This window comes from Schistocerca piceifrons, unplaced genomic scaffold, assembly GCF_021461385.2.
Source record: "Schistocerca piceifrons isolate TAMUIC-IGC-003096 unplaced genomic scaffold, iqSchPice1.1 HiC_scaffold_2315, whole genome shotgun sequence".
NCBI classification, from domain to species: Eukaryota; Metazoa; Arthropoda; class Insecta; order Orthoptera; family Acrididae; genus Schistocerca; species Schistocerca piceifrons.
In genome coordinates, this window is record NW_025728246.1 from 909,008 (window position 1) to 933,055 (window position 24,048).

Genomic DNA, 24,048 nt, shown 5'->3' on the forward strand with positions numbered 1-24,048 from the left:
AGTTGTATAAAGACTTTCAGTGCTACGTGTGAGCAGCGCCAATCGTTTCCGCACCCAATGCCAGTTGAACTGATGCCCGCAGCAAGTAAACCTGTGCCTCAGAGTGTCAACGAATCCACATTTGAGGCAGTTGTCAGTAGCACTTAAGCCAATGCGGTTGAGTTTTTCGTTGGTTGGAACAAGATTGTGGACAACTTTATACCAGGCGGAAATCACATCGGAGGAATGAATTTTTAGAGTAATATTGGTCCACACTGCCGTCCAGACGATTCTTGGGTAGTGCATTTCAATTGTAGTTGGAGCTTCGTACTTCTGCCACTGAGCAAGTAAGAACACTGTCGTGAGACAAGGACTTGTGAAAACACTGTCACCTAAGTAACTAATTTCGAGGTAATAAACACCGACATGTTGCAATTGAAAGTTGAGTTTACCGATGTCAATTGGCGGTTTCATACATTTAGGGCGAACAATGCGAAACAGCTTCGATGTGATAGTATGGGGCATCGTGGTAATTATCGCAGTTGTTCGTTTTATATAGAGTGCTGTCGCCTTTCGACGGATATCATTGAGTTGCAGGCCCCCAGCTTGCACTGACTTAGACAGTGTGGTATAGGTTAACTTAAAAATATGACCGAGCCACACAAACCTGCTGGACAAACGCATGATCTTATGGGCTTGCATTTTGGGAAGAGGGAACACCTGAGCGACATAATAAGCTTTACAGAGTATGTAGGTATTCAAAATCCTGATCTTCTGGAGGATATTTGTCGATCGCCATGTGTTTTCCACTATAGCTCCCTGTATTCGATTGGCAGTAAGTTTCCAGTTTTTAGCTGCCATACGTAAGGGACACCTATCGATGATGATACCCAGAGCAACATGTTGTTCGACGATCTGCGCCCACGGTATAGCAAGAGATTCGAAGCCCCGTAAGCGTAGAACCTTACATTTACCCTCACTGAGTTTCGCCCCAGAAGCAGTGCTGTAAGTATCAATCTCAGCCCGCAATTGGGCCACTTCAGACTCATGACGTAGGATAACAGCAACATCATCGGCGTAAGCCCTCACAGTAAGATTGCTCCCTAAGACAGAAAGGCCACTTAATGTGAGACACAATCTCTTCAGAAATGGCTCGAGCGACAAAACAAAGAGCGACATCGACAACGGACTGCCTTGCGGTACACCGCGTCGTATGCTAACAGCTTGTGTCAGCTGACCGTTAACTGTGATCCTAGCAGTAATGCCGGTTATCATATTCCGAATGACTGCCACAGCTCGTTCTTCGAGTCCAATTCGTTGCAGGATGCGTTCTAAATAGTGATGACTAACGCGGTCAAAAGCTTTGCAAAAGTCAAGAAAAAGGAAAGCACATTTGATGTTGGTTACGGCCGCTACTGAAATAACGTCTCTGTACTCTGCAACCGGAGTCATAATGGATCTCCCTGGAAGGCAAGACTGATGTGAATGAATAACTTTTCCAAGGATGGGGGTCATTCTGCTATTAATCGCTCGGGCAATCGTTTTATAATCAAAGTTCAATAATGTGATTGGACGGAGATTATCAACTCGCTTGTGACCAGTTCTCTTCGGGACTAAAACAATTCTACCCACTTTCAAGTCGGCAGGAAGAGGACCACCACTCATGACTTCATTAACAATTTCAGTAAAAGTACCACCAAGGACATTCCAGAATTTGGTATAAAATTCCTTGGGCAAACCATCAGGACCAGGCGATTTAAAGGAAGGCGACTTGGAGATCAAGGCTAAAACTTCCTCGGGAGTGAAATCCGATAAAAAGTCGACATTGTCAGCAGGACTAATCGCCCGATCAAAAACATTGACCACTGCACTGACAGCAGGTTCATTGACAATCTCACTGGAATACAGTCGTTGGAAATGTTGGTGAATTTCACTAATAATGGCCGCTTGAGTAGAGAGTAATTCCCCATTATCTCTTTCCAAAACATCAATGAAAGCCCGGCGGCGGCGTGATAAATGCTTGAATAAATGGTACATAGATGTCATTTCGTCGGCTAAAACAGATTTAGGTTTGGATTTAACTTTCAGACCTTCCAATTGTTGACGCTTCAAGCTGACAAGTTTAGCCTTGACACGTTGAATTGATGGAAAGTTAGTGTTGGTCGCAGTGGATGAATCATACAATTGTCGCAACACAGTGTAGTAAAACTCAAAGGTCTTCTTGCAGGCGCGTGCTTTCTGAGCACTATAATAAATGAGACTTTTTCGAAGCTTTGGTTTGGCAACAGTGGTCCACCACATCGCTTTAGTCGGATAAAAAGTGATGGAACGCAAACAAGTTTCCCACACATGTCTGATAACGTCAAATAATTCAGCGTCCGCCAGATGCGATATGTTTAACATCCACGGGGAACGAAATAATTTGGTAGGCTGTCGATTTAAGTGAACTGTTGCCGCAACAGCGCAATGGTCGGTAAAACTAGCCGGGATTACGTCAACCGCTAGGAGTCGGTCACTGATACAGTCCGATAGATAAAGTCTATCCAGACGGCTGCATGAAGCAACGGTGAAAAAAGTGAATTTAACTAAAGTAGGATACTTCAGTTCCCAAGCATCTTTCAGCCTAATATTCTTAACGAGCTCGTGCAGTTCTTTACAGTAGTTAAAATTAGGGGACTGATCGTTTTTACGTAGAACACAGTTAAAGTCACCTCCTATTATCAGGTTTTGAGGACTTCCCCGCAACAGATACGTAACATCCTCCTTATAAAAACGTGACCGTTCGAATTTGTTGCTGTTGCCTGACGGGGCATATAAGTTAACAAGGGTGACATCAAAAATTTTACAGCCCACTCCTCGACCGGAATCTAAAAACTCGATCTCCCCAACTGGAATACCTTCCCGTATTAAAAGTGCGGTACCTGTACTTTCCTCAGGAGCAACGTTTGATATGGTTTTAAAACCAGAGATGAAGAGATTCAAAACAGTAACTTCCTGTAACAACACAATATCAGCGTCAGATTCGTATAGAAACTGCTGTAGGGCCGCAATTTTGAGATCAGATCGAATCTTATTTATGTTCAGGGAGACGAATTTGTACGCTTGTGCCATTAGTACAGTGAGGTACGGAAAGGGTCACTAAACAACACTGGTCGCATTACAAGGGCATAGAAACTTCGGAATGGTCTGCATTGTCGGGAGGATCACGAACAGTCACTTGGGTATCGTTGGGTTTGTTTTTCTTCCGTACTGCGTTGACGTTCGGTTGAACTTTGGTCCTACTACGTGCTCTGCTAGGGAACACATCGGCAGACGGAGGCGTGGGAGGGTCCTGAGTGACTTCGCAGTCCATAACGTGATGTGACGCCTCAGCCATCTGATCTGCAGAAAGAACTGACTCAGAAGGTGGACAAGTTTGTTTGTTGTCACTAGCACGAACTTCGTGTTTGTTTGTAGACGGACTTTGACTTCCTTCAGTTTGTACACAAATACTGCCTTCCTCGTTATGCTTATCGGGAGCACGCGCTTGTTGTGAGTCGTCCTGTGGTGACGTCGCGACTTCAGGCGGCGGGCTCGGCTGTTGTGATGCCAAAGCTGCCTGTACGTCACTCGGAATGACGTCAATAGCCGCAACGTCGACAGCTGCGTGCGACGGTTCAGAAAAACGTGAGTTAGTAACCGTAACCGGCATCTCTTTCGGGACGTCATGTTCTAATTCCTGGAGATCTTCGTCCGGACTATCATCATCACACGTTCGTCGCCGTTTGTGGCTCAGCAGCTGCACGTCAGATTTGGAAGCAGGCGGATCGGTAACCGGTTTTGAAGGAAAGGGTGGAAAGTCGGCAACAGGCAAACCAGGCTCCGGGGGCAATATTTCACTATCACTAGGGCGTTCGATGTCCGTGATTGGGGCCTCCCTAACAAGATCGGCCAATGTCAATTTTCTACGCTGTTCCAAAGTACTTTTGAGAACAAAGACACGTTTAGGGCAGTTCGTACGCAAGTGGCCAGTTTCGTTACAAATAAAGCATGTGCCTGGTTGCCCACTGTACGTGACATGCACTTTATACCCACAAACAATAAGATGGGAGGGGATATCTTGCTTGACGTGCATTTCGACTGACCGGACGCCACTAAAACACTGTAACCGATGTTGGCTAGACCAACGTTCGTTACGGATTTGCTTGACCTCCCCATACTTCGTCAAAATCTCACGTAAATAACAGTTTTCAACTTCCGGCGGCAGGTTGTACACACGGACATTTTTATATTCTACATCAGCATTGGATATGAGAACAGTACTCACCGAGGCGTCACGATGACGGAACTCAGCTCTGCTACCATGTTTTAACAGAATCCTCTCCAGTAACACAGGGTTTAACAACTTGACGAAGAAACAGTAGAGATCTGTGTCGTAATAGGCAGTATGAACCTGGTCAGACGTAATACCAATGACATCCACTATGAAATCGTGAACTTCCATGGAACTCGGTTGAACATGACGTGTAGACTTGTCAAATTCGAAACACAGAGTACATTTCCTTGGGAACAACCTGGACGACATATCCACTTATTAAACGGTCGAGACCGCTAACACACAACGACACAAAACACTAAAAGCGAAGTGAAGTGACGGAAACACAAGACAGCAAATCTAGCAAACAACGTAAACAACGAAAGTAGTCACAGCTTGCACACGCTATTGCGGAGCGAAGGCACAACACGTGCGACCTGCACGGCGTCGCAAGCGGAACTAACCACTCGGCCACCTCGTCTGCTGGTACAACAGCTGTGTCTTGGGCTAGTGCTTGCGGAAAGAAGACATTTGTCGATTCGAAAACGCATTCAAAACATCGTTCTGGGCCGGTGTTAACGTCTAATGCCAAGCTGCAGTGCAGCCGACCAAGCTCCCACTCGCGAATCGTTTAATGACAGCATCCGTCCACGTCGATATCCGATCGGGGCAAAATCACCGGCCCACCTATTTACTGCAGGAATAAGCATTGTATCGACATGCAGTGTCGTCTAATGCAAATGAGAAAGGTGCTGTGCATTCTTTTCCAAGACTTACTGCAACGAAACGTACAGCTCGATACGCTACACTGATATTGCTTGCAAGGTTTTGACGTTCCCCCTAGCCCAAGATTGTCCTGCTGTTTGCGATGGAGCTTGGTGTTTGGTCGGCCACTAGCGACGGATGGCTGCAAAGTCAAGTCTCTCCAGTAGGCCCTGCCAAATCGCTTCTGTAGATGGCGGCCTCACTTGAGACAGTTGTGCTACAGATGGATTATTATAGGCTCGATACGTTAAAATGACTGCGACAGGTATGCACTTAAATATAAATTAGAGCTCGTAGTTCGCAAATTACCAACATACTCTTAGCTGCAGCCGAAATTTGATTGGTTTGTAGATCTCGAAATGATGTTTAATTCGAAGGGCATACGCTATGGAATGTTGTGCGCTTTCATCTGGTGGGCAGTTTTGTCTCGTATTTCATACACACGCTATCTGCCACGTACACGCGTCGTTGTTACTACTGAGTGGCGTTTCGCACGGAGAGGGAGTGACCGCAAACGCGTGCTTCACGTAAAATTCATCGACGAGGATGGGATTCGAACCCACGCGTGCAGACCACATTGGATTAGCAGTCCAACGCCTTAACCACTCGGCCACCTCGTCTGCTGGTACAACAGCTGTGTCTTGGGCTAGTGCTTGCGGAAAGAAGACATTTGTCGATTCGAAAACGCATTCAAAACATCGTTCTGGGCCGGTGTTAACGTCTAATGCCAAGCTGCAGTGCAGCCGACCAAGCTCACACTCGCGAATCGTTTAATGACAGCATCCGTCCACGTCGATATCCGATCGGGGCAAAATCACCGGCCCACCTATTTACTGCAGGAATAAGCATTGTATCGACATGCAGTGTCGTCTAATGCAAATGAGAAAGGTGCTGTGCATTCTTTTCCAAGACTTACTGCAACGAAACGTACAGCTCGATACGCTACACTGATATTGCTTGCAAGGTTTTGACGTTCCCCCTAGCCCAAGATTGTCCTGCTGTTTGCGATGGAGCTTGGTGTTTGGTCGGCCACTAGCGACGGATGGCTGCAAAGTCAAGTCTCTCCAGTAGGCCCTGCCAAATCGCTTCTGTAGATGGCGGCCTCACTTGAGACAGTTGTGCTACAGATGGATTATTATAGGCTCGATACGTTAAAATGACTGCGACAGGTATGCACTTAAATATAAATTAGAGCTCGTAGTTCGCAAATTACCAACATACTCTTAGCTGCAGCCGAAATTTGATTGGTTTGTAGATCTCGAAATGAAGTTTAATTCGAAGGGCATACGCTATGGAATGTTGTGCGCTTTCATCTGGTGGGCAGTTTTGTCTCGTATTTCATACACACGCTATCTGCCACGTACACGCGTCGTTGTTACTACTGAGTGGCGTTTCGCACGGAGAGGGAGTGACCGCAAACGCGTGCTTCACGTAAAATTCATCGACGAGGATGGGATTCGAACCCACGCGTGCAGAGCACATTGGATTAGCAGTCCAACGCCTTAACCACTCGGCCACCTCGTCTGCTGGTACAACAGCTGTGTCTTGGGCTAGTGCTTGCGGAAAGAAGACATTTGTCGATTAGAAAACGCATTCAAAACATCGTTCTGGGCCGGTGTTAACGTCTAATGCCAAGCTGCAGTGCAGCCGACCAAGCTCCCACTCGCGAATCGTTTAATGACAGCATCCGTCCACGTCGATATCCGATCGGGGCAAAATCACCGGCCCACCTATTTACTGCAGGAATAAGCATTGTATCGACATGCAGTGTCGTCTAATGCAAATGAGAAAGGTGCTGTGCATTCTTTTCCAAGACTTACTGCAACGAAACGTACAGCTCGATACGCTACACTGATATTGCTTGCAAGGTTTTGACGTTCCCCCTAGCCCAAGATTGTCCTGCTGTTTGCGATGGAGCTTGGTGTTTGGTCGGCCACTAGCGACGGATGGCTGCAAAGTCAATACAGATGGATTATTATAGGCTCGATACGTTAAAATGACTGCGACAGGTATGCACTTAAATATAAATTAGAGCTCGTAGTTCGCAAATACCAACATACTCTTAGCTGCAGCCGAAATTTGATTGGTTTGTAGATCTCGAAATGATGTTTAATTCGAAGGGCATACGCTATGGAATGTTGTGCGCTTTCATCTGGTGGGCAGTTTTGTCTCGTATTTCATACACACGCTATCTGCCACGTACACGCGTCGTTGTTACTACTGAGTGGCGTTTCGCACGGGGAAGGAGTGACCGCAAACGCGTGCTTCACGTAAAATTCATCGACGAGGATGGGATTCGAACCCACGCGTGCAGAGCACATTGGATTAGCAGTCCAACGCCTTAACCACTCGGCCACCCCGTCTGCTGGTACAACAGCTGTGTCTTGGGCTAGTGCTTGCGGAAAGAAGACATTTGTCGATTCGAAAACGCATTCAAAACATCGTACTGGGCCGGTGTTAACGTCTAATGCCAAGCTGCAGTGCAGCCGACCAAGCTCCCACTCGCGAATCGTTTAATGACAGCATCCGTCCACGTCGATATCCGATCGGGGCAAAATCACCGGCCCACCTATTTACTGCAGGAATAAGCATTGTATCGACATGCAGTGTCGTCTAATGCAAATGAGAAAGGTGCTGTGCATTCTTTTCCAAGACTTACTGCAACGAAACGTACAGCTCGATACGCTACACTGATATTGCTTGCAAGGTTTTGTGTGGTGTCACCGCCAGACACCACACTTGCTAGGTGGTAGCTTAAATCGGCCGTGGTCCATGTAGTACATGTCGGACCCGCGTGTCGCCACTGTGATCGCAGACCTAGCGCCACCACCAAGGCAGGTCTCGTGATACGAGAGTGGACTCGACCCCAGTTGTACGCGAACCTAGCTATCGCCCAGTTGTACGAGAACCAAGCTACCGCCCAGTTGTACGAGAACCAAGCTACCGCCCCAGTTGTACGAGAACCAAGCTACCGCCCAGTTGTACGCGAACCTAGCTATCGCCCAGTTGTACGAAGCTTTCTCTCTCATTAGCCGAGAGACAGAATAGCCATCAGCTAAGTTAATGGCTACGAACTAGCAAGGAGCCATTTGTATCAGTGCCTATAGCTTACGAGTATTCAAGAGAGATGTATTCCAAGGAATTATTAAAAGTTAAGTAAAAAGCATCTACATACTTTTCTTCTTATTCATTCATAAGTTTTTATGTTCCAGACTTCACGCCCGTATGCTTATTGCCGTTCGTGCACTATCGGCCACAGCGTTAGTTTAGCATTCCTTTTCAGCAATCCACATCACGGTGTCGGTCCAGCTACCGACATTACATTTTGACGTTCCCCCTAGCCCAAGATTGTCCTGCTGTTTGCGATGGAGCTTGGTGTTTGGTCGGCCACTAGCGACAGATGGCTGCAAAGTCAATACAGATGGATTATTATAGGCTCGATACGTTAAAATGACTGCGACAGGTATGCACTTAAATATAAATTAGAGCTCGTAGTTCGCAAATACCAACATACTCTTAGCTGCAGCCGAAATTTGATTGGTTTGTAGATCTCGAAATGATGTTTAATTCGAAGGGCATACGCTATGGAATGTTGTGCGCTTTCATCTGGTGGGCAGTTTTGTCTCGTATTTCATACACACGCTATCTGCCACGTACACGCGTCGTTGTTACTACTGAGTGGCGTTTCGCACGGAGAAGGAGTGACCGCAAACGCGTGCTTCACGTAAAATTCATCGACGAGGATGGGATTCGAACCCACGCGTGCAGAGCACATTGGATTAGCAGTCCAACGCCTTAACCACTCGGCCACCCCGTCTGCTGGTACAACAGCTGTGTCTTGGGCTAGTGCTTGCGGAAAGAAGACATTTGTCGATTCGAAAACGCATTCAAAACATCGTACTGGGCCGGTGTTAACGTCTAATGCCAAGCTGCAGTGCAGCCGACCAAGCTCCCACTCGCGAATCGTTTAATGACAGCATCCGTCCACGTCGATATCCGATCGGGGCAAAATCACCGGCCCACCTATTTACTGCAGGAATAAGCATTGTATCGACATGCAGTGTCGTCTAATGCAAATGAGAAAGGTGCTGTGCATTCTTCTCCAAGACTTACTGCAACGAAACGTACAGCTCGATACGCTACACTGATATTGCTTGCAAGGTTTTGACGTTCCCCCTAGCCCAAGATTGTCCTGCTGTTTGCGATGGAGCTTGGTGTTTGGTCGGCCACTAGCGACGGATGGCTGCAAAGTCAAGTCTCTCCAGTAGGCCCTGCCAAATCGCTTCTGTAGATGGCGGCCTCACTTGAAACAAACTGTCGGAAGGCGACAGTTGTGCTACAGATGGATTATTATAGGCTCGATACGTTAAAATGACTGCGACAGGTATGCACTTAAATATAAATTAGAGCTCGTAGTTCGCAAATTACCAACATACTCTTAGCTGCAGCCGAAATTTGATTGGTTTGTAGATCTCGAAATGATGTTTAATTCGAAGGGCATACGCTATGGAATGTTGTGCGCTTTCATCTGGTGGACAGTTTTGTCTCGTATTTCATACACACGCTATTTGCCACGTACACGCGTCGTTGTTACTACTGAGTGGCGTTTCGCACGGAGAAGGAGTGACCGCAAACGCGTGCTTCACGTAAAATTCATCGACGAGGATGGGATTCGAACCCACGCGTGCAGAGCACATTGGATTAGCAGTCCAACGCCTTAACCACTCGGCCACCTCGTCTGCTAGTACAACAGCTGTGTCTTGGGCTAGTGCTTGCGGAAAGAAGACATTTGTCGATTCGAAAACGCATTCAAAACATCGTACTGGGCCGGTGTTAACGTCTAATGCCAAGCTGCAGTGCAGCCGACCAAGCTCCCACTCGCGAATCGTTTAATGACAGCATCCGTCCACGTCGATATCCGATCGGGGCAAAATCACCGGCCCACCTATTTACTGCAGGAATAAGCATTGTATCGACATGCAGTGTCGTCTAATGCAAATAAGAAAGGTGCTGTGCATTCTTTTCCAAGACTTACTGCAACGAAACGTACAGCTCGATACGCTACACTGATATTGCTTGCAAGGTTTTGACGTTCCCCCTAGCCCAAGATTGTCCTGCTGTTTGCGATGGAGCTTGGTGTTTGGTCGGCCACTAGCGACGGATGGCTGCAAAGTCAATACAGATGGATTATTATAGGCTCGATACGTTAAAATGACTGCGACAGGTATGCACTTAAATATAAATTAGAGCTCGTAGTTCGCAAATACCAACATACTCTTAGCTGCAGCCGAAATTTGATTGGTTTGTAGATCTCGAAATGATGTTTAATTCGAAGGGCATACGCTATGGAATGTTGTGCGCTTTCATCTGGTGGGCAGTTTTGTCTCGTATTTCATACACACGCTATCTGCCACGTACACGCGTCGTTGTTACTACTGAGTGGCGTTTCGCACGGGGAAGGAGTGACCGCAAACGCGTGCTTCACGTAAAATTCATCGACGAGGATGGGATTCGAACCCACGCGTGCAGAGCACATTGGATTAGCAGTCCAACGCCTTAACCACTCGGCCACCCCGTCTGCTGGTACAACAGCTGTGTCTTGGGCTAGTGCTTGCGGAAAGAAGACATTTGTCGATTCGAAAACGCATTCAAAACATCGTACTGGGCCGGTGTTAACGTCTAATGCCAAGCTGCAGTGCAGCCGACCAAGCTCCCACTCGCGAATCGTTTAATGACAGCATCCGTCCACGTCGATATCCGATCGGGGCAAAATCACCGGCCCACCTATTTACTGCAGGAATAAGCATTGTATCGACATGCAGTGTCGTCTAATGCAAATGAGAAAGGTGCTGTGCATTCTTTTCCAAGACTTACTGCAACGAAACGTACAGCTCGATACGCTACACTGATATTGCTTGCAAGGTTTTGACGTTCCCCCTAGCCCAAGATTGTCCTGCTGTTTGCGATGGAGCTTGGTGTTTGGTCGGCCACTAGCGACGGATGGCTGCAAAGTCAATACAGATGGATTATTATAGGCTCGATACGTTAAAATGACTGCGACAGGTATGCACTTAAATATAAATTAGAGCTCGTAGTTCGCAAATACCAACATACTCTTAGCTGCAGCCGAAATTTGATTGGTTTGTAGATCTCGAAATGATGTTTAATTCGAAGGGCATACGCTATGGAATGTTGTGCGCTTTCATCTGGTGGGCAGTTTTGTCTCGTATTTCATACACACGCTATCTGCCACGTACACGCGTCGTTGTTACTACTGAGTGGCGTTTCGCACGGAGAAGGAGTGACCGCAAACGCGTGCTTCACGTAAAATTCATCGACGAGGATGGGATTCGAACCCACGCGTGCAGAGCACATTGGATTAGCAGTCCAACGCCTTAACCACTTTTTTTTTTTTTTTTTTTTTTTTTTTTTTTTTTTTTTTTTTTATTTTAGGGCCTCCATTCTCCCCTTACAGCCCTCCTTGCGCTCTCCATGAATGCCTTCCTTGGCGAGCTTCTTCAGCTATAATCAAATGAAATCAATGTCTCCAGATTCACTGGCATCGTACAACAGTACACAAAAGGAATTCAATTTCTTCGTGATTACAAGGAGCTCATTGCTTCTTCTTTTTGGAATATAAGTGCCAACGAAAATTAGAAATCTTTCTCAAAACCAAGAAGAGAGGAAAAAAAAAAAAGAGATGTCTCTTCCCTCAAAAAACAAATAATGAGGAATAAGAAAGAAAAGAAAACTTCAGGTTCTTCAAGCGCCATAGGCGAAATGATAACGAAATATTATTCACTGTTGTCTTGTACCTGGGAACTTCACCATGGAAATGGTGACAGGAATCGCGGATTTACTTTAGAATCACCCAATTCCCTGTTTCTCAAACAGGATTGTTAACATATTGCCAAAATCCCTCTTAATGTGTGGGAACTGGTTTCTTCGCCAATATGCCGTTACCATATAAGCAGTAAAGGCAGTAATATTGTCTTCTCCGTGTTTCGTTATGACGTAATTGACAAAATGTCCCAGCATCCACATAACAGTATTGTTTTTCGTTTTGGGGTAAAACCGTGTATCAGGCCACAGGAGGATATCAGTTGTATAAAGACTTTCAGTGCTACGTGTGAGCAGCGCCAATCGTTTCCGCACCCAATGCCAGTTGAACTGATGTCCACAGCAAGTAAACCTGTGCCTCAGAGTGTCTACTAATCCACATTTGAGGCAGTTGTCAGTAGCACTTAAGCCAATGCGGTTGAGTTTTTCGTTGGTTGGAATAAGATTGTGGACAACTTTATACCAGGCGGAAAGCACATCGGAAGAATGAATTTTGAGAGTAATATTGGTCCACACTGCCGTCCAGACGATTCTTGGGTAGTGCATTTCAATTGTATTTGGAGCTTCGTACTTCTGCCACTGAGCAATTAAGAACACTGTCGTGAGACAAGGACTTGTGGAAACACTGTCACCTAAGTAACTCATTTCGAGGTAATAAACACCGACATGTTGCAATTGAAAGTTTAGTTTCCCGATGTCAATTGGCGGTTTCATACATTTAGGGCGAACAATGCGAAACAGCTTCGATGTGATAGTATGGGGCATCGTGGTAATTATCACAGTTGTTCGTTTTATATAGAGTGCTGTCGCCTTTCGACGGATATCATTGAGTTGCAGGCCCCCAGCTTGCACTGACTTAGACAGTGTGGTATAGGTTAACTTAAAAATATGACCGAGCCACACAAACCTACTGGACAAACGCATGATCTTATGGGCTTGCATTTTGGGAAGAGGGAACACCTGAGCGACATAATAAGCTTTACAGAGTATGTATGTATTCAAAATCCTGATCGTCTGGAGGATATTTGTCGATCGCCAGGTGTTTTCCACTATAGCTCCCTGTATTCGATTGGCAGTAAGTTTCCAGTTTTTAGCTGCCATACGTAAAGGACACCTATCGATGATGATTCCCAGAGCAACATGTTGTTCGACGATCTGTGCCCACGGTATAGCAAGAGATTCGAAGCCCCGTAAGCTTAGAACCTTACATTTACCCTCACTGAGTTTCGCTCCAGACGCAGTGCTGTAAGTATCAATCTCAGCCCGCAATTGGGCCACTTCAGACTCATGACGTAGGATAACAGCAACATCATCGGCGTAAGCCCTCACAGTAAGATTGCTCCCTAAGACAGAAAGGCCAGTTAATGTGATACACAATCTCTTCAGAAATGGCTCGAGCGACAAAACAAAGAGCGACATCGACAACGGCCTGCCTTGCGGTACACCTCGTCGTATACCAACAGCTTGTGTCAGCTGACCGTTAACGGTGATCCTAGCAGTAATGCCTGTTATCATATGCCGAATGACTGCCACAGCTCGTTCTTCGAGTCCAATTCGTTGCAGGATGCGTTCTAAATAGTGATGACTAACGCGGTCAAAAGCTTTGCAAAAGTCAAGAAAAAGGAAAGCACATTTGATGTTGGTTACGGCCGCTACTGAAATAACGTCTCTGTACTCTGCAACCGGAGTCATAATGGATCTCCCTGGAAGGCAAGACTGGTGTGAATGAATAACTTTCCCAAGGATGGGGGTCAGTCTGCTATTAATCGCTCGGGCAATCGTTTTATAATCAAAGTTCAACAATGTGATTGGACGGAGATTATCAACTCGCTTGTGACCAGTTCTCTTCGGGACTAAAACAATTCTACCCACCTTGAACTCGGCAGGAAGAGGACCACCACTCATGACTTCATTAACAATTTCAGTAAAAGTACCACCAAGGACATTCCAGAATTTGATATAAAATTCCTTGGGCAAACCATCAGGACCAGGCGATTTAAAGGAAGGCGATTCAGAGATCAAGGCTAAAACTTCCTCGGGAGTGAAATCCGATAAAAAGTCGACATTGTCAGCAGGAGTAATCGCCCTATCAAAAACATTGACCACTGCACTGACAGCAGGTTCATTGACAATTTCACTGGAATACAGTCGTTGGAAATGTTGGTGAATTTCACTAATAATGGCCGCTTGAGTAGAGAGTAATTCCCCATTATCTCTTTCCAAAACATCAATGAAAGCCCGGCGGCGACGTGATAAATGCTTGAATAAATGGTACATAGATGTCATTTCGTCGGCTAAAACAGATTTAGGTTTGGATTTAACTTTCAGACCTTCCAATTGTTGACGCTTCAAGCTGACAAGTTTAGCCTTGACACGTTGAATTGACGGAAAGTTAGTGTTGGTCGCAGTGGATGAATCATACAGTTGTCGCAGCACAGTGTAGTAAAACTCAAAGGTCCTCTTGAAGGCGCGTGCTTTCTGAGCACTATAATAAATGAGACTTTTTCGAAGCTTTGGTTTGGCAACAGTGGTCCACCACATCGCTTTAGTCGGATAAAAAGTGATGGAACGCAAACAAGTTTCCCACACATGCCTGATAACGTCAAATAACTCAGCGTCCGCCAGATGCGATATGTTTAACATCCACGGGGAACGAAATAATTTGGTAGGCTGTCGATTTAAGTGAACCGTTGCCGTAAAAGCGCAATGGTCGGTAAAACTAGCCGGGATTACGTCAACCGCTAGGAGTCTGTCACTGATACAGTCCGATAGATAAATCCTATCCAGACGGCTGCATGAAGTAACGGTGAAAAAAGTGAATTTAACTAAAGTAGGATACTTCAGTTCCCAAGCATCTTTCAGCTTAATATTCTTAACGAGCTCGTGCAGTTCTTTACAGTAATTAAAATTAGGGGACTGATCGTTTTTACGTAGAACACAGTTGAAGTCACCTCCTATTATCAGGTTTTGAGGACTGCTCCTCAACAGATATGTAACATCCTCCTTATAAAAACGTGACCGTTCGAATTTGTTGCTGTTGCCTGATGGGGCATATAAATTAACAAGGGTTACATCAAAAATTTTACAGCTCACTCCTCGACCGGAATCTAAAAACTCGATCTCCCCAACTGGAATACCTTCCCGTAATAAAAGTGCGGTACCTGTACTTTCCTCAGGAGCAACGTTTGATATGGTTTTAAAACCAGAGATGAAGAGATTTAAAACAGTAACTTCCTGCAACAACACAATATCAGCGTCAGATTCGTATAGAAACTGCTGTAGGGCCGCAATTTTGAGATCAGATCGAATCTTATTTATGGTCAGGGAGACGAATTTGTACGCTTGTGCCATTATTACAGTGAGGTACGTAAAGGGTCACTAAACAACACTGGTCGCATTACAATGTCAGAGAAACTTCGGAATGGGCTGCATTGTCGGGAGGATCACGAACAGTCACTTGTGTGTCGTTGGGTTTGTTTTTCTTCCGTACTGCGTTGACGTTCGGTTGAACTTTGGTCCTACTACGTGCTCTGCTAGGGAACACATCGGCAGACGGAGGTGTGGGAGGGTCCTGAGTGACTTCGCAATCCATAACGTGATGTGACGCCTCAGCCATCTGATCTGCAGAAAGAACTGACTCAGAAGGTGGACAAGTTTGTTTGTTGTCACTAGCACGAACTTCGTGTTTGTTTGTAGACGGACTTTGACTTCCTTCAGTTTGTACACAAGTACTGCCTTCCTCGTTATGCTTATCGGAAGCACGCGCTTGTTGTGAGTCGGCCTGTGGTGACGTCGCGACTTCAGGCGGCGTGCTCGGCTGTTGTGGTGCCAAAGCTGCCTGTACGTCACTCGGAATGACGTCAATAGCCGCAGCGTCGACAGCTGCGTGCGACGGTTCAGAAAAACTTGAGTCAGTAACCGTAACCGGCATCTCTTTTGGGACGTCGAGTTCTAATTCCTGGAGAGCCTCGTCCGGACTATCATCATCACACGTTCTGCGCCGTTTGTGGCTCAGCAGCTGCACGTCAGATTTGGAGGAAGGCGTATCTGTAACCGGTTTTGAAGGAAAGGGTGGAAAGTCGGCAACAGGCAAACCAGGCTCCGGGGGCAATATTTCACTATCACGAGGGCGTTCGATGTCCGTGATTGGAGCCTCCCTAACAAGATCGGCCAATGTCAACTTTTTACGCTGTTCCAAAGTATTTTTGAGAACAAATACACGTTTAGGGCAGTTCGTACGCAAGTGGCCAGTTTCATTACAAATAAAGCATGTGCCTGGTTGCCCACTGTACGTGACATGAACTTTATACCCACAAACAATAAGATGGGAGGGGATATCTTGCTTGACGTGCATTTCGACTGACCGGACGCCACTAAAACACTGTAACCGATGTTGACTAGACCAACGTTCGTTACGGATTTGCTTGACCTCCCCATACTTCGTCAAAATCTCACGTAAATAACAGTTTTCAACTTCCGGCGGCAGGTTGTACACACGGACATTTTTGTATTCTACATCAGCATTGGATATGAGAACAGTACTCACCGAGGCGTCACGATGACGGAACTCAGCTCGGCTACCATGTTTTAACAGAATCCTCTCCAGTAACACAGGGTTTAACAACTTGACGAAGAAACAGTAGAGATCTGTGTCGTAATAGGCAGTATGAACCTGGTCAGACGTAATACCAATGACATCCACTATGAAATCGTGAACTTCCATGGAACTCGGTTGAACATGACGTGTAGACTTGTCAAATTCGAAACACAGAGTACATTTCCTTGGGAACAACCTGGACGACATATCCACTTATTAAACGGTCGAGACCGCTAACACAAAACGTCACAAAACACTAAAAGTGAACTGACGGAAGCACAATACAGCAAATCTAGCAAACAACGTAAACAAAGAAAGTAGTCACGGCTTGCACACGCTATTGCGGAGCGAAGGCACAACACGTGCGACCTGCACGGCGTCGCAAGCGGAACTAAAATTCATCGACGAGGATGGGATTCGAACCCACGCGTGCAGAGCACATTGGATTAGCAGTCCAACGCCTTAACCACTCGGCCACCCCGTCTGCTGGTACAACAGCTGTGTCTTGGGCTAGTGCTTGCGGAAAGAAGACATTTGTCGATTCGAAAACGCATTCAAAACATCGTACTGGGCCGGTGTTAACGTCTAATGCCAAGCTGCAGTGCAGCCGACCAAGCTCCCACTCGCGAATCGTTTAATGACAGCATCCGTCCACGTCGATATCCGATCGGGGCAAAATCACCGGCCCACCTATTTACTGCAGGAATAAGCATTGTATCGACATGCAGTGTCGTCTAATGCAAATGAGAAAGGTGCTGTGCATTCTTCTCCAAGACTTACTGCAACGAAACGTACAGCTCGATACGCTACACTGATATTGCTTGCAAGGTTTTGACGTTCCCCCTAGCCCAAGATTGTCCTGCTGTTTGCGATGGAGCTTGGTGTTTGGTCGGCCACTAGCGACGGATGGCTGCAAAGTCAAGTCTCTCCAGTAGGCCCTGCCAAATCGCTTCTGTAGATGGCGGCCTCACTTGAAACAAACTGTCGGAAGGCGACAGTTGTGCTACAGATGGATTATTATAGGCTCGATACGTTAAAATGACTGCGACAGGTATGCACTTAAATATAAATTAGAGCTCGTAGTTCGCAAATTACCAACATACTCTTAGCTGCAGCCGAAATTTGATTGGTTTGTAGATCTCGAAATGATGTTTAATTCGAAGGGCATACGCTATGGAATGTTGTGCGCTTTCATCTGGTGGACAGTTTTGTCTCGTATTTCATACACACGCTATTTGCCACGTACACGCGTCGTTGTTACTACTGAGTGGCGTTTCGCACGGAGAAGGAGTGACCGCAAACGCGTGCTTCACGTAAAATTCATCGACGAGGATGGGATTCGAACCCACGCGTGCAGAGCACATTGGATTAGCAGTCCAACGCCTTAACCACTCGGCCACCTCGTCTGCTAGTACAACAGCTGTGTCTTGGGCTAGTGCTTGCGGAAAGAAGACATTTGTCGATTCGAAAACGCATTCAAAACATCGTACTGGGCCGGTGTTAACGTCTAATGCCAAGCTGCAGTGCAGCCGACCAAGCTCCCACTCGCGAATCGTTTAATGACAGCATCCGTCCACGTCGATATCCGATCGGGGCAAAATCACCGGCCCACCTATTTACTGCAGGAATAAGCATTGTATCGACATGCAGTGTCGTCTAATGCAAATGAGAAAGGTGCTGTGCATTCTTTTCCAAGACTTACTGCAACGAAACGTACAGCTCGATACGCTACACTGATATTGCTTGCAAGGTTTTGACGTTCCCCCTAGCCCAAGATTGTCCTGCTGTTTGCGATGGAGCTTGGTGTTTGGTCGGCCACTAGCGACGGATGGCTGCAAAGTCAATACAGATGGATTATTATAGGCTCGATACGTTAAAATGACTGCGACAGGTATGCCTTTAATATAAATTAGAGCTCGTAGTTCGCAAATACCAACATACTCTTAGCTGCAGCCGAAATTTGATTGGTTTGTAGATCTCGAAATGATGTTTAATTCGAAGGGCATACGCTATGGAATGTTGTGCGCTTTCATCTGGTGGGCAGTTTTGTCTCGTATTTCATACACACGCTATCTGCCACGTACACGCGTCGTTGTTACTACTGAGTGGCGTTTCGCACGGGGAAGGAGTGACCGCAAACGCGTGCTTCACGTAAAATTCATCGACGAGGATGGGATTCGAACCCACGCGTGCAGAGCACATTGGGTTAGCAGTCCAACGCCTTAACCACTCGGCCACCTCGTCTGCTGGTACAACAGCTGTGTCTTGGGCTAGTGCTTGCGGAAAGAAGACATTTGTCGATTAGAAAACGCATTCAAAACATCGTTCTGGGCCGGTGTTAACGTCTAATGCCAAGCTGCAGTGCAGCCGACCAAGCTCCCACTCGCGAATCGTTTAATGACAGCATCCGTCCACGTCGATATCCGATCGGGGCAAAATCACCGGCCCACCTATTTACTGCAGGAATAAGCATTGTATCGACATGCAGTGTCGTCTAATGCAAATGAGAAAGGTGCTGTGCATTCTTTTCCAAGACTTACTGCAACGAAACGTACAGCTCGATACGCTACACTGATATTGCTTGCAAGGTTTTGACGTTCCCCCTAGCCCAAGATTGTCCTGCTGTTTGCGATGGAGCTTGGTGTTTGGTCGGCCACTAGCGACGGATGGCTGCAAAGTCAATACAGATGGATTATTATAGGCTCGATACGTTAAAATGACTGCGACAGGTATGCACTTAAATATAAATTAGAGCTCGTAGTTCGCAAATACCAACATACTCTTAGCTGCAGCCGAAATTTGATTGGTTTGTAGATCTCGAAATGATGTTTAATTCGAAGGGCATACGCTATGGAATGTTGTGCGCTTTCATCTGGTGGGCAGTTTTGTCTCGTATTTCATACACACGCTATCTGCCACGTACACGCGTCGTTGTTACTACTGAGTGGCGTTTCGCACGGAGAAGGAGTGACCGCAAACGCGTGCTTCACGTAAAATTCATCGACGAGGATGGGATTCGAACCCACGCGTGCAGAGCACATTGGATTAGCAGTCCAACGCCTTAACCACTCGGCCACCCCGTCTGCTGGTACAACAGCTGTGTCTTGGGCTAGTGCTTGCGGAAAGAAGACATTTGTCGATTCGAAAACGCATTCAAAACATCGTACTGGGCCGGTGTTAACGTCTAATGCCAAGCTGCAGTGCAGCCGACCAAGCTCCCACTCGCGAATCGTTTAATGACAGCATCCGTCCACGTCGATATCCGATCGGGGCAAAATCACCGGCCCACCTATTTACTGCAGGAATAAGCATTGTATCGACATGCAGTGTCGTCTAATGCAAATGAGAAAGGTGCTGTGCATTCTTCTCCAAGACTTACTGCAACGAAACGTACAGCTCGATACGCTACACTGATATTGCTTGCAAGGTTTTGACGTTCCCCCTAGCCCAAGATTGTCCTGCTGTTTGCGATGGAGCTTGGTGTTTGGTCGGCCACTAGCGACGGATGGCTGCAAAGTCAAGTCTCTCCAGTAGGCCCTGCCAAATCGCTTCTGTAGATGGCGGCCTCACTTGAAACAAACTGTCGGAAGGCGACAGTTGTGCTACAGATGGATTATTATAGGCTCGATACGTTAAAATGACTGCGACAGGTATGCACTTAAATATAAATTAGAGCTCGTAGTTCGCAAATTACCAACATACTCTTAGCTGCAGCCGAAATTTGATTGGTTTGTAGATCTCGAAATGATGTTTAATTCGAAGGGCATACGCTATGGAATGTTGTGCGCTTTCATCTGGTGGACAGTTTTGTCTCGTATTTCATACACACGCTATTTGCCACGTACACGCGTCGTTGTTACTACTGAGTGGCGTTTCGCACGGAGAAGGAGTGACCGCAAACGCGTGCTTCACGTAAAATTCATCGACGAGGATGGGATTCGAACCCACGCGTGCAGAGCACATTGGATTAGCAGTCCAACGCCTTAACCACTCGGCCACCTCGTCTGCTAGTACAACAGCTGTGTCTTGGGCTAGTGCTTGCGGAAAGAAGACATTTGTCGATTCGAAAACGCATTCAAAACATCGTACTGGGCCGGTGTTAACGTCTAATGCCAAGCTGCAGTGCAGCCGACCAAGCTCCCACTCGCGAATCGTTTAATGACAGCATCCGTCCACGTCGATATCCGATCGGGGCAAAATCACCGGCCCACCTATTTACTGCAGGAATAAGCATTGTATCGACATGCAGTGTCGTCTAATGCAAATGAGAAAGGTGCTGTGCATTCTTTTCCAAGACTTACTGCAACGAAACGTACAGCTCGATACGCTACACTGATATTGCTTGCAAGGTTTTGACGTTCCCCCTAGCCCAAGATTGTCCTGCTGTTTGCGATGGAGCTTGGTGTTTGGTCGGCCACTAGCGACGGATGGCTGCAAAGTCAATACAGATGGATTATTATAGGCTCGATACGTTAAAATGACTGCGACAGGTATGCCTTTAATATAAATTAGAGCTCGTAGTTCGCAAATACCAACATACTCTTAGCTGCAGCCGAAATTTGATTGGTTTGTAGATCTCGAAATGATGTTTAATTCGAAGGGCATACGCTATGGAATGTTGTGCGCTTTCATCTGGTGGGCAGTTTTGTCTCGTATTTCATACACACGCTATCTGCCACGTACACGCGTCGTTGTTACTACTGAGTGGCGTTTCGCACGGGGAAGGAGTGACCGCAAACGCGTGCTTCACGTAAAATTCATCGACGAGGATGGGATTCGAACCCACGCGTGCAGAGCACATTGGATTAGCAGTCCAACGCCTTAACCACTCGGCCACCCCGTCTGCTGGTACAACAGCTGTGTCTTGGGCTAGTGCTTGCGGAAAGAAGACATTTGTCGATTCGAAAACGCATTCAAAACATCGTACTGGGCCGGTGTTAACGTCTAATGCCAAGCTGCAGTGCAGCCGACCAAGCTCCCACTCGCGAATCGTTTAATGACAGCATCCGTCCACGTCGATATCCGATCGGGGCAAAATCACCGGCCCACCTATTTACTGCAGGAATAAGCATTGTATCGACATGCAGTGTCGTCTAATGCAAATGAGAAAGGTGCTGTGCATTCTTTTCCAAGACTTACTGCAACGAAACGTACAGCTCGATACGCTACACTGATATTGCTTGCAAGGATTTGACGTTCCCCCTAGCCCAAGATTGTCCTGCTGTTTGCGATGGAGCTTGGTGTTTGGTCGGCCACTAGCGACGGATGGCTGCAAAGTCAATACAGATGGATTATTATAGGCTCGATACGTTAAAATGACTGCGACAGGTATGCACTTAAATATAAATTAGAGCTCGTAGTTCGCAAATACCAACATACTCTTAGCTGCAGCCGAAATTTGATTGGTTTGTAGATCTCGAAATGATGTTTAATTCGAAGGGCATACGCTATGGAATGTTGTGCGCTTTCATCTGGTGGGCAGTTTTGTCTCGTATTTCATACACACGCTATCTGCCACGTACACGCGTCGTTGTTACTACTGAGTGGCGTTTCGCACGGAGAAGGAGTGACCGCAAACGCGTGCTTCACGTAAAATTCATCGACGAGGATGGGATTCGAACCCACGCGTGCAGAGCACATTGGATTAGCAGTCCAACGCCTTAACCACTCGGCCACCCCGTCTGCTGGTACAACAGCTGTGTCTTGGGCTAGTGCTTGCGGAAAGAAGACATTTGTCGATTCGAAAACGCATTCAAAACATCGTACTGGGCCGGTGTTAACGTCTAATGCCAAGCTGCAGTGCAGCCGACCAAGCTCCCACTCGCGAATCGTTTAATGACAGCATCCGTCCACGTCGATATCCGATCGGGGCAAAATCACCGGCCCACCTATTTACTGCAGGAATAAGCATTGTATCGACATGCAGTGTCGTCTAATGCAAATGAGAAAGGTGCTGTGCATTCTTCTCCAAGACTTACTGCAACGAAACGTACAGCTCGATACGCTACAGTGATATTGCTTGCAAGGTTTTGACGTTCCCCCTAGCCCAAGATTGTCCTGCTGTTTGCGATGGAGCTTGGTGTTTGGTCGGCCACTAGCGACGGATGGCTGCAAAGTCAAGTCTCTCCAGTAGGCCCTGCCAAATCGCTTCTGTAGATGGCGGCCTCACTTGAAACAAACTGTCGGAAGGCGACAGTTGTGCTACAGATGGATTATTATAGGCTCGATACGTTAAAATGACTGCGACAGGTATGCACTTAAATATAAATTAGAGCTCGTAGTTCGCAAATTACCAACATACTCTTAGCTGCAGCCGAAATTTGATTGGTTTGTAGATCTCGAAATGATGTTTAATTCGAAGGGCATACGCTATGGAATGTTGTGCGCTTTCATCTGGTGGGCAGTTTTGTCTCGTATTTCATACACACGCTATTTGCCACGTACACGCGTCGTTGTTACTACTGAGTGGCGTTTCGCACGGAGAAGGAGTGACCGCAAACGCGTGCTTCACGTAAAATTCATCGACGAGGATGGGATTCGAACCCACGCGTGCAGAGCACATTGTATTAGCAGTCCAACGCCTTAACCACTCGGCCACCTCGTCTGCTAGTACAACGGCTGTGTCTTGGGCTAGTGCTTGCGGAAAGAAGACATTTGTCGATTCGAAAACGCATTCAAAACATCGTACTGGGCCGGTGTTAACGTCTAATGCCAAGCTGCAGTGCAGCCGACCAAGCTCCCACTCGCGAATCGTTTAATGACAGCATCCGTCCACGTCGATATCCGATCGGGGCAAAATCACCGGCCCACCTATTTACTGCAGGAATAAGCATTGTATCGACATGCAGTGTCGTCTAATGCAAATGAGAAAGGTGCTGTGCATTCTTTTCCAAGACTTACTGCAACGAAACGTACAGCTCGATACGCTACACTGATATTGCTTGCAAGGTTTTGACGTTCCCCCTAGCCCAAGATTGTCCTGCTGTTTGCGATGGAGCTTGGTGTTTGGTCGGCCACTAGCGACGGATGGCTGCAAAGTCAAGTCTCTCCAGTAGGCCCTGCCAAATCGCTTCTGTAGATGGCGGCCTCACTTGAAACAAACTGTCGGAAGGCGACAGTTGTGCTACAGATGGATTATTATAGGCTCGATACGTTAAAATGACTGCGACAGGTATGCACTTAAATATAAATTAGAGCTCGTAGTTCGCAAATTACCAACATACTCTTAGCTGCAGCCGAAATTTGATTGGTTTGTAGATCTCGAAATGATGTTTAATTCGAAGGGCATACGCTATGGAATGTTGTGCGCTTTCATCTGGTGGGCAGTTTTGTCTCGTATTTCATACACACGCTATCTGCCACGTACACGCGTCGTTGTTACTACTGAGTGGCGTTTCGCACGGAGAGGGAGTGACCGCAAACGCGTGCTTCACGTAAAATTCATCGACGAGGATGGGATTCGAACCCACGCGTGCAGAGCACATTGTATTAGCAGTCCAACGCCTTAACCACTCGGCCACCTCGTCTGCTAGTACAACAGCTGTGTCTTGGGCTAGTGCTTGCGGAAAGAAGA

General features: G+C 46.7%; 15 non-coding genes across 15 annotated transcripts; all 15 read right to left on the minus strand.

Moving 5' to 3' along the window:
* Nucleotides 1–5,576: 5,576 nt before the first annotated feature.
* Nucleotides 5,577–5,658, minus strand: Trnas-gcu. The gene has a single exon. It is a non-coding gene; the product is annotated as a tRNA-Ser (tRNA).
* An 822-nt stretch (nucleotides 5,659–6,480) lies between these two features.
* On the minus strand, nucleotides 6,481–6,562 carry Trnas-gcu. Its single transcript has one exon. It is a non-coding gene; the product is annotated as a tRNA-Ser (tRNA).
* A 757-nt stretch (nucleotides 6,563–7,319) lies between these two features.
* Nucleotides 7,320–7,401, minus strand: Trnas-gcu. Its single transcript has one exon. It is a non-coding gene; the product is annotated as a tRNA-Ser (tRNA).
* Nucleotides 7,402–8,773: 1,372 nt separating this feature from the next.
* On the minus strand, nucleotides 8,774–8,855 carry Trnas-gcu. Its single transcript has one exon. It is a non-coding gene; the product is annotated as a tRNA-Ser (tRNA).
* Nucleotides 8,856–9,695: 840 nt separating this feature from the next.
* On the minus strand, nucleotides 9,696–9,777 carry Trnas-gcu. Its single transcript has one exon. It is a non-coding gene; the product is annotated as a tRNA-Ser (tRNA).
* A 757-nt stretch (nucleotides 9,778–10,534) lies between these two features.
* Nucleotides 10,535–10,616, minus strand: Trnas-gcu. The gene has a single exon. It is a non-coding gene; the product is annotated as a tRNA-Ser (tRNA).
* A 6,261-nt stretch (nucleotides 10,617–16,877) lies between these two features.
* On the minus strand, nucleotides 16,878–16,959 carry Trnas-gcu. Its single transcript has one exon. It is a non-coding gene; the product is annotated as a tRNA-Ser (tRNA).
* Nucleotides 16,960–17,799: 840 nt separating this feature from the next.
* On the minus strand, nucleotides 17,800–17,881 carry Trnas-gcu. Its single transcript has one exon. It is a non-coding gene; the product is annotated as a tRNA-Ser (tRNA).
* A 756-nt stretch (nucleotides 17,882–18,637) lies between these two features.
* On the minus strand, nucleotides 18,638–18,719 carry Trnas-gcu. The gene has a single exon. It is a non-coding gene; the product is annotated as a tRNA-Ser (tRNA).
* A 757-nt stretch (nucleotides 18,720–19,476) lies between these two features.
* On the minus strand, nucleotides 19,477–19,558 carry Trnas-gcu. The gene has a single exon. It is a non-coding gene; the product is annotated as a tRNA-Ser (tRNA).
* An 840-nt stretch (nucleotides 19,559–20,398) lies between these two features.
* Trnas-gcu lies at nucleotides 20,399–20,480 on the minus strand. The gene has a single exon. It is a non-coding gene; the product is annotated as a tRNA-Ser (tRNA).
* A 756-nt stretch (nucleotides 20,481–21,236) lies between these two features.
* Trnas-gcu lies at nucleotides 21,237–21,318 on the minus strand. The gene has a single exon. It is a non-coding gene; the product is annotated as a tRNA-Ser (tRNA).
* Nucleotides 21,319–22,075: 757 nt separating this feature from the next.
* On the minus strand, nucleotides 22,076–22,157 carry Trnas-gcu. The gene has a single exon. It is a non-coding gene; the product is annotated as a tRNA-Ser (tRNA).
* An 840-nt stretch (nucleotides 22,158–22,997) lies between these two features.
* Trnas-gcu lies at nucleotides 22,998–23,079 on the minus strand. Its single transcript has one exon. It is a non-coding gene; the product is annotated as a tRNA-Ser (tRNA).
* Nucleotides 23,080–23,919: 840 nt separating this feature from the next.
* On the minus strand, nucleotides 23,920–24,001 carry Trnas-gcu. The gene has a single exon. It is a non-coding gene; the product is annotated as a tRNA-Ser (tRNA).
* Nucleotides 24,002–24,048: the final 47 nt, after the last annotated feature.